We start from the raw sequence: 9,161 nt of genomic DNA, 5'->3' as shown, positions 1-9,161 counted from the left end.
ACCTGCCTCCCCGCCCTCCGCTCCCAGGTAACCGCCGGGCTCCGGCCTTGGCCCGGCTCGGCCCGCGCCGCTTCGCAGCTGCCCAGGACGGGTGCCTCCAAAGCCAAGCCCGCCCCAAGTAGCCCGGGGGCTTGATTTTTGCCTTTAAAAGGAGGAATACAAAGATGGAGGGGAGTTACAGAGGGCGGAATCGGATAGTGGAGGAGGGGGGTGCCCTTGTCTTCGCCGAGTGTGTTTTTCTGCAAAAGTAGCAAAATGTTCCCAGTCCCCAGAGTGGACTTCCAGCTGGGTGCTGAGCGGGGGTGAGGGGCGGGGAGAGGAGCGGGGATCTGCTGCTGCTGCCCGCAGAAAGCCGTTGGCCACCGTGCGAAATGTAGGAGGGGAGACGCAGTTTGCATTCACAACTCCCCCCGAATCGCAGTTCACCCCATTCCCTCGTGGAGCAGTCCCCGCCCGCTCCTGAAGCGCGTGCCGCACAAGTTTCCCCGCGGCTGCAAAGTGTAGATGGTCGGACCGAAACAAAGTCCTAGCGATGGGAGTTCGTTTCTCAGGAAGGAGATGAGGACTAAAGAATGCTGCCGGCAGAGCGGGGCAGCGCGCAAGGCCCCCAGCGTGATTTGAGCTGCACTTCGGAGACCTAATAATTAGCGATTCGCACTGAGCGAGAACGCGGGCTCGGGTTACCGCGGGCGCTGCGCGGCCTCGGCGGGAAGCCTGCGGGCGCCCGGGGAGCCCAGCCGCTTAGTGCCGGGAAGAGCAGCACCCGGACTCTCCCGTCCGCGGACGGCCTATGCGGGTGCCAGAAGTTTCTCCAAAGTGGGTCAAGGAAGGAAAGACCCCCAAACCTATACTAACCCATGGTTCCCCGGGGCGAAAGTTCCGGGAGGCCAGCCGTAGGCGTCCGGAGGCGCCAGGGCAGGCTTAGGCAGGGCACAGGGCACCCGCCAGGAGGTGGGATAGGAGTCCCGGTCAGGCCCAGGCTCGCCCCGCACTCCCACTGTTGCTTCTGGCGGCCCCTCTCTAGACTTTGGGCGGGGGGGGGGGGGGGTCATCTTTGCAGGACGTTTGTATCTCAGGCACCTGCGACAGGTGCTTGGGAGCAGTGGCTGTCCCCTGCCCACCTCGCCCAGGAGCAGTGGTCACTGGGCCGAGCACCTTACCTGAATCTGGGTCCTCTCCTCCTCGAGCTCCTTTCTCTGGACTGAGGAGCGAGCAGGTTGCCCACTTCGCTGTGGGAAGTGGACCTTCTCCTCCAGCCATAAATCAAAGCCAGCCATCCTCGGGCCTCCTCCCTCATTAGAGATGTTTATTGGAGATTGTGTTTATTCGGCTGTCACGGCGAGAAAGCACAGTGACATAATTACCTCCGACCAGAGTCCTCCCCCAGCGCCCAGGCAAGCCGCGACCTCCTGGGTCGCCTTCTCACTCCAGCGCCTTCTGGATCGGAGGGCAGATGTACCCTCTCCCATAATTTGGATTATTGAAAGAGCTACTGTTCAGAATTCTCCAGGGCATGGCGTGTATTGATTTATTTTAGAATTTGAAAGGAAAACCGAAGGGAACCAAACGCCCCTCCCGGGCGGAAGGGGGCAGCGCGGGCGCAGCGGAAGGAGAGTCCCTCTGGCCGCACAAACTTTCCGGCCCTCCCGGCTGCTGCGCTCTGGGGACCCCACGCCACCGGGCGCCAGAGCCCGGCCAGAGCAGTGGGGAGCTGGCCGGGAGGGATGGATGCCGATACTCTGTGTTATTTGTTGTTTTATTTTTAGTTCTCTCTCCTGGGGGCAGGGGGGTGGGAATCTGAGGCTTCAGAGCCCCAGGCTGCTGATTCTTAAACTCAGGCCGAGCTGAGCGAGCCAGTCTGCAGCTCCTCACCGGAATCTCTCCCCTGGCTGCGCCCGCCACCCGCCCCCCCATCCTCCCCATCGGTTTTCCCTGCTAGCCAGGTTTGTAAGTCACCACCTGTGAGACTGGTTAGGAAGTGATGGCCCAATTGTTCTCTAATTGAAAACACTTGTGTGTGTGTGTGTGTGTGTGTGTGTGTGTGTGTGTGTGTGTGACACCGTGCTGACAAATATCCGGGATCCCGGCTTTTGATCCTCACTGCCACCAATGTCCTCCAATCGCTAATAAAACTTGGGCCCTTAGTGTCTTGATTAACAGACATATTAACTCTTCCGGGGGGTGGGGAACAGCTTGTCCCAATCAATGTCACTTTAAGAGCTGCCAGGATGCGCTTAGCTCCGTTCCTGGCTACTCCAGCAAACCAGCCCTGACATTTGCTCCCTCCCTCTTCCCCAGCTTCAGATCCCCCAGCAAATTCCCCAGTTCCCAGCTCGCGTGTTCTTTGCGCCTCTCCAGGAAAAACTTCGGACTCTGTTTGTTTGGAGATGGGGTCTCTAGGGAGAAGGGGCTGAGGAGGCTTTAGCTTGCTTTTCTTTTAAAGCTGAACTCTTGCCTCTTGAGGGCGGGAGTTACAGGGAAAGGAGAGATGGGGAACCTTCCTGGGTGACCAAATGGAAAGCAAACTTTCCTGAGAACCCTATTTGCAAATGTCCTACACATTGGAGATCTGGAGTTTTAAAGCGGGCCCCTATCTGGACAGCGGCATGCAGGATCCGGGAAGCAAAGGCTTGGGTGTCTGCTGGGAAACCCAGTTGGCCAGTGCGAGCGTGTGTGTGTGTGTGTGTGTGTGTGTGTGTGTGTGTTTAAAGTATTTGGTGGAAATGTAGAGAAAGAGAGACGCTTTCCGCTTTCTGCCTAATGTGGATGGAAGAGGACCGAACCCACTTGCCATTTGGTCAGAGGCGAGGGCAGGCCAAGGCACCCAGGCTTTCCCCAGCCAAGCCTGGCCACAGGCCGGAGGCACTGCCAGCTCCAGGCTCTTCTCCGCCTCCCGGCACTCTGGGCTCTGGAGGCTGAGGGGTGAACTGGAAACCCACGTATTGGTGGGAAAAAAGAGAGGGAGAAAGGCCTGGAGTGAAGGAGGCACCTGGAACCGGTCGGCAAGGGAGGGCGCCTTTGCCTTTTGTGCTCATTTGACCCGTTTTGCCAGCAAAGAGAGAGCCTTTGGAGTCTCTGCAAAGTGGTGCAGGTGTTTACGGAGACTTTCCTCCTTCAAAGAAAAGCTCGTCTTCACCCTTCCCAGCGCGCCTCTGCTAGGGCGTGGAAAGCGGCAGTTCAGAGGTGTTGCAACACCCACGCCGGGTGGGAGACTCCTGGCTCCCAAGCCCAGCGCCAAAAGCACATCTCCCAAGAGCTAGACGCGTCTTTGCTTAGCCAGAGGCCTCCTCCAGACCGGAAACCCGGGGAGTGGGCAACCGCGAAGGCCTGGGAGCGCTGGGGGGTGAGTTGCCGCCGATCTCACATTGACGAACGAATACAGGCCAGAGGCTCCGGGCACTCTCCGGTGAGCGGCGCGTTCGGCACAAACCGCCCTCCCCTACCGGGTGGGATGACCCCGGCGGCCCCTGCGGGAACCGGCCGGGGAGCTGTCCACTGCGGGCGCCGCGGGCAGGGGAGGAGACTTGAAGAGAGGCGGGAAGAGGCGAGACGGAAACCCAAGGCGCGATCCCCCCACCCCTACCCCCCTGCTTGGAGGGCAGCGAGGGGGCCTAGGAAGCCGCAATTAAAATGGCGACATGCGAGCTGTCTCAGTTTTGCTCTCACCTCTGCCCCTGGCGGGCTGCTTCTCCGCCCCAGCCCCCCAACCAGCCGCGTCGCCCGCAGAACGTGTACTTGGCGGAGAGCGAGAGGCGCCCCACGAGGCAGAACAGCACCCCCACCCCCTTTGAAACTAGCCCAGGGAGAACATGAAATCTCGTTCTTCACCCCTCAAACTTTAAAAACTCTGTCTCCCTTGGGTCTGACTGCCCCCCCCCCCGCTGCCCCCAAATATTGACACACTGGAAGCAGCTAAGTCCCTTTTTGTTTCTTGCTTGTGCAGAGGGGTTTCCAAGAGTCCTCCCCCTAGCCCCCACCCCCACCCAATGACGTCAGTGGCATTCACTCCCCGCTCCTAGCCTCTTATCATTTTTGTTGTTGTTGTTAAAACTTTTCTCGGAGGTGAGGTGGGGGTTGAAGGGTGGGAGAAGGAGCGATTCAAAGAGACAGTGCCCAGGGGGGAAATAGCAACAAGATTATGGTCCCTTCTTTCCGAGGCAAAGCTTAAGAAGGTGCTAATCCACTCGGTCCCTAATTGAGAGGTTGTAAAAATGATATTCGCCTCCAGTTCGACAGCCTCTGGGCCTCCTCCTCCCCCCCTTGCTTATGCCCAGTGGACTTGAATTCAAGTTTCTTTAATGCTTGTTTGAGAAGTAAAAAGGGGGAGAAAAATAACGCCGACTCTGGTTGGTCTGAGACCTGGGCCCGCTGTCCCACGTCCGGGATCCCGGGATCGGGAGAAGTCTGGGTCCTACGAAACCTCGCTCAGGAGACCGCAGACCCGAGCGCCCGTGCCACCTGCTTCTGGCCCGGGGTTTGTCCTGGCGCTGAGTGCACCTGGGCCACGGGAAGAGCGGTTCCCAGGACGAGGAAGTGGACGGGTTGTGCTGCCCCAACCCTGGCCGCGGCTGAGGAGGCCTCCGCTCTCCCCGAGCTCTGCCCAAGCTCCTCAGTAGCGGGTTACTGGGTTCAGGCTGGGGATGAGAATGGGAGGCCCACACTAGGCCCAGCGGCCCAAGGCGGCCTGCAGCGTCCTCATGCCGCAGCTCCCAGGGGCGGCTACCATACCATCTGCGGAGTTCCGAGTGTACAGATTGCATGGATGAGCTCTGACTTTCAACACTTTTCATAAGTCAAGAGGAGTCAAGTGTCCCCGGTGCTGGCTTCGTTTTGGCCTTCCTGCCTCTGCTCTTCCAACTCCAGTCTGTGCCGGGTTCTGGGGTGTGCTCCCCACCCCTAAACCGCCGGTTCCCTGTGCTAGGGCCTGCAAGCTCCAAGAGAGCTCCAGACTTCGCAAGACTGGGCAGCCGCTCTCTCCCCTGTCACCTTAACTGCGGCGCCAAGGGGTGCCTTTGGAGTGCACTGAGGTGTGTCCTAATGGTCCAGCATTCAACAAATGGACTTCTGGTGTGTGGTCAGAAGAGAAAAGCCATTGACTTACTTTCCTCCCTGGGTTTTCTGGCAACAGTTGAAGGGGAGCCGCCTCCGTGGACTAAGCAGACCCAAGAGAAGGAACCGTGGTGCCGACACACCTGCACCGCACTCAGATAGCGCACACCGACACGCCGACATCGCTGGCGAGGACACACACACGCACACGCAGTCTCTCCCAGCATTGATCATCTCCCTCCACCTCAGACCCCAGACATCCTCCTCCCCTCCTATCCCCCCCTGGGATCCCCTCCTCTCGGGCGCCCGGAAAAGCAACCGCACTTAGTCAACAAATGGCACGTGGGAGAAGTTGGTGAGTGTTTGGTGAGGACTCTTCAGGGCTTTTCACAAGAACCCTCTGTACACAAAGTAAGTGGCGTGTTTGCTCGGGCCTCTCCAGCCCGGCTGTGACTCCGCTCCGCTGCGCTCGGCGGCTTCCGAAAGGAGAAAGAACAGAAGAAAGGGCCGGGGGACCGAGGGTGGGGTGATGGGCAGGCTCGGGAGGCCTGGACTGGGAAGGCGGCCCGGCCTCGCCGAGTTGCCAGCCTGGCGGCCTCCTCTCCGCCGAGGTTTCGCCTCGGCCATCACTGGAGTGTTGCTGCCGAAACCCCGAGCTGCTTACACCCTCTTTCTCTTCTTCCCAGCGGCCAGGTGGGCTGGGGCGCGGCCACGTCTGTGCTCGGTGTCACAGTGCCCAGGCGAGGACCTGGTAGGGGCGGGAGCAAGGGGCGGGCGGGCGGGGGCGGGGCGGCTGGCCAAGCTGCGCCTGAAGATGGCAAGAAAGGGCTGCGTAGAGCTGCGGGAACTTGCTCCCCACGAGTTGGGAGTTCCGAGCCCCAGTTTAGGGAGGTCGGGGGCGCGACCCCCCCGTCCCAGCGGCCTTCACTCGACCCCTCAAGTTAGCAGCCACAGGGCGGGCCGCGCTAGCTCCCAGGCCGCTCGGAGCCTGGCGATGTCGGCGAGCACCAGCTCCCGAGCCCGGACGCGGGGGGCCCAGCGCCGGGGAGAGGAGCCGCGACCCACCGGCGGAGCCGAAAACAAGTGTATTCATATTCAAACAAACGGACCAATTGCACCAGGCGGGGAGAGGGAGCATCCAATCGGCTGGCGCGAGGCCCCGGCGCTGCTTTGCATAAAGCAATATTTTGTGTGGGAGCGAGCGGTGCATTTGCATGTTGCGGAGTGATTAGTGGGTTTGAAAAGCGAACCGTGGCTCGGCCTCATTTCCCGCTCTGGTTCAGGCGCAGGAGGAAGTGTTTTGCTGGAGGATGATGACAGAGGTCAGGCTTCGCTAATGGGCCAGTGAGGAGCGGTGGAGGCGAGGCCGGGCGCCGGCACACACACATTAACACACTTGAGCCATCACCAATCAGCATAGGTGTGCTGGCTGCAGCCACTTCCCTCACCCACACTCTTTATCTCTCACTCTCCAGCCGCTGACAGCCCATTTTATTGTCAATCTCTGTCTTCTTCCCAGGGATCTGAGAATTGCTCTTACACACCAAACCAGCAGCATCCGTGGAGAAAACTCTCGCCAGCAACTCCTTTAAAACACCGTCATTTCCAACCGCTGTGGTCTTTAAGCAGCAATAACAGCCACAAAAAAACCCAAAACCCAAGCAAACAAAACTCTTGACAGGAGCTTTGACGGGAGAGGATGCCTCATAAAGGTGAGTCCGCTTCTTTCTTCTCACTTTATTTTTATCGCAATATTCAGGCAGGTATCCCCCTTCCTCCCCCCGTTCCTTCCTCCGGTCTCGCCGGTCCCCTCCCCCATTGCTACGCCCGGAGAGTTGGGTCGGAGAAGTTTCCACGCTGGAGCCCAAACTTTGTACTTCCAGCAAAAGCCCGCGTCGGAGGGCGACGGCCGGCGAGCGGGAGCGGCGCTGGGCTCCGGGCCGGCGGCCGGCTCACCCCCAGCGCCAGCACCAGCGCGGGCTGAGCTCACAGAAGAACCAGGCGCAGCAGCAGCCGCGGCTCCCGGCCCCATCACCTCCAAATGCTCCCGGCTCGCAGGAGACGAGGAAGAGGCTCTGCGGTGCTCCAGGCCCGGGAACGGCTGCCGGGACCAAACGCTGCCGGCTGCTTTGTCCAGCCGAAGGCCCAGGGAGCTCGCAGGGAGCGGGCGCACCGAGGGAGCGCCAAGGAAGCCTGCTCGCCGCTCCGCCGCCTCCTCGCCCGCCCTCCGCCTTTGTGCCGTGTTCGGCCCGGGCACACAAGTCCGCTGGCACTCAGGCGCCGAGGGGCACCGCGCCCGCCGTCCGCTGGAGCAGAGTCAATCGGCAAGGCAACGGCGCACTGGATGCGGAGAGAAAGGGAGTGTGAGCGGGAGCCGGGAAGGAAGCCACCAGGCCAAAGCGGCCGAACGCGCGCTCCGAGGGAGCTCTGAGCCGAGCCCAGGATTGTCAGCTTCCTTCAAGCCCTCAGGCTCTCGCCCTCAACTTGAGCGCAGAGCTCGGAACTTGAAAACTCTCTACTCCCCACGCTTCCCCCAACCTTCGCCCTCGCCCTGCGAAAGCTGGGGTCTTCCTTGTCCTCCAGCCCCCAGCGCTCGGTGGGTATTTTTCCTTGTCTTCCTCTGACAATGCTGCGCTCGGTGTTGCCATTTCAACAAGTTCCAAGGTGGAAAAGTGGATTGGATTGCTTTTTAAAAAACATCTAAATTCCCTGATTTTTTTCTTTATGAGGCTTTTAAAAAAATCAGTATGAAAGCACTGGCTTTCCCCTTCGTCTGATCACATCCTCTCCCAGCCAATTAGTCTGAGTAATTTGAGAGCTTTTCGATTGATTCTCAGACCCCAGGAGGAAAAGTGTCTTTTCAAAGTTCATGAAGTTGTTGCCTCTTTCCGTGTGCAGATTTTCTCCGTCTCTGTGTCCCATGATAGGCCCGAATTTTAGCAAGTGTAATTGGGGAAAATGGAGTTGAATTTCAAGTGGAAATGCTCTCTCTCTCTCTCTCTCTCTCTCTCTCTCTCTGTCTTTTTCTTTTTCTTTTTTTTTTTTTTTTTTGAGTGCTAAAACCTGGCCCTTCAGTCTCGAGTGATTTCTACAAAGTTTAAAAACAACGTGAACGTGGGATCTTTTTCTCTCATACTCTGCACAGCTCCTTAAGCCATTTTGGATGTTTAACTCGAACTTGGGAAGGTCGAGGAGGGGCGGGAGCAGAAAATGAAATAAAAAGTAAAGAGCTTAAAAGCTTGGTGAGTTTACCGAGGAGAAATAATAGTTGTTGCCATTGACATTACATTTTTTATAGCCAGTGACCTTTGCAAACGTCTGAAGGCGATTTGATTAGTTATCTTATTTGGCCCTAGAGAGTAAAACTTTGTCATTTTAATTGCTAATTACTTTTTGGCTGGGGGCCGGGAGGGACAAAAGTGAGCTCTCCCCTTCACCCCAGCTAAGGAATTTGGGGTTGGATTTTAGAATTAAGTAGTTTAAAACATCAGTATTTGAAAGCGGAGGCTTGTGTCAGGGAGTCAATGGCCCAGTGGCCTAGTGGACCAAGGCCCTGGCGACTTCCAAATGTCTGGAAACTCCTTGATTCCTGGTGCAGGTCTCTGATCTGTCTAGGGCTTTAGGAAGCCCAAGGCTGAGCTTGGAGGGAGGGGGCTGTGGCTGTGGCTCGGGGGTTCTCAACTCTCCCGGCGTGTTTGCTTCCGGGTGTCGGTGTGCCCAGCCTCTCGGATTGCTTTTGCACTTTAGCGACTACTTAAGCAATTAGATAGATTCTAAGCTGAGAGGGGGTGGGAATGGAGTAGAACCGGAATTTGAAATGCTTTCCCAGATGCTTCGAAAATTAATTGGTTAGGCCTCTCTGTAATCAGCTACTGAATTCTTTAAAAATAGCATCAAGAATGTACCTGCTGGGATGGGGGCATTCACTGGTGGTTGAGTACAGAGTGGTACGGAGAGGAGTTAGGAAGTTTTCCCCCTTCAGGAGTATTCCGCTGCTACTCCTCTCCCGCCTGCTAGCTTTGCCTTTTCAGAGTCCCACTTTGAGGGTGTGTGTGTGGGGGGGGGGGGCACACACATTCTGATCCAAGTTGGGGTTTCTGCCTGGTGGGGGC

At 58.0% G+C, this 9,161-nt stretch overlaps 1 protein-coding gene across 7 annotated transcripts in view; it reads left to right on the top strand.

The window, feature by feature from the left end:
• PAX6 (paired box 6) overlaps positions 1–9,161 on the top strand; it is a 34,216-nt gene continuing 25,055 nt past the window's right edge. For 2 of the 7 annotated variants that reach the window (XM_006091624.3, XM_006091618.3), the window contains exons 1-2: positions 1–27; positions 6,569–6,761. The gene's annotated coding sequence lies outside the window, so the exon portion shown is untranslated. Of the gene's footprint in view, positions 28–5,243; positions 5,461–6,230; positions 6,470–6,568; positions 6,762–9,161 lie in introns of those variants that run through there. The other 5 variants (XM_006091623.3, XM_006091616.3, XM_006091619.3 and 2 more) reach the window with 4 other exon arrangements.

The sequence above is a fragment of the Myotis lucifugus genome, unplaced genomic scaffold, assembly GCF_000147115.1.
Source record: "Myotis lucifugus unplaced genomic scaffold, Myoluc2.0 scaffold_92, whole genome shotgun sequence".
NCBI classification, from domain to species: Eukaryota; Metazoa; Chordata; class Mammalia; order Chiroptera; family Vespertilionidae; genus Myotis; species Myotis lucifugus.
This window is presented reverse-complemented; position numbering and strand designations above follow the sequence as displayed.